Raw genomic sequence first — 573 nt, forward strand, 5'->3', positions numbered from 1 at the left:
ATCCTCCCACAGCAGACGACGTATCGAGCATCAACAGGTAAACCGACCATTGCCTATTTACTTGCTATTCACATGCACTTGCGTATATAAAGATTTCAATATAGACGTGCTCTGTATTCTGTATTGTGAATAAAATGCATGCTTTGAAAACGGTTTTGTACTTGAATCAACAAACACAACTTAAAAATAAAATTATGTAAATTAAGAGTAGCGTCCCCTGATAACTCTCAGATTGTGAAGTTACAATTATACTGGTTAAACTGGTATTCGCTAACTTAAGCGTTAAATACAAGTACCTAGCCTTCTGTGCACTGATAAAGTATCGAAACCAAGTAGAAAAGACACTGAAAATGCTGTCTAAGGTTCTGTTAGATTCAGCAGGGATAATCTGTATTTAGTCTCCCTGGTTTCAGTATGATCGATTGATTGGGAAACTCATGCTTTTGCCATGTCATAAGTTACCGGAAATGTCCATATCTTTAAATTAGCTATATGTTAACACCATACCAGTTGAACAACATGAAAAACGTAATAATGCAATATATGTTAAAATTACTTAAATTAACCACATAC

The sequence above is a fragment of the Haliotis asinina genome, chromosome 5 (genome assembly GCF_037392515.1).
Source record: "Haliotis asinina isolate JCU_RB_2024 chromosome 5, JCU_Hal_asi_v2, whole genome shotgun sequence".
Taxonomy (NCBI): Eukaryota; Metazoa; Mollusca; class Gastropoda; order Lepetellida; family Haliotidae; genus Haliotis; species Haliotis asinina.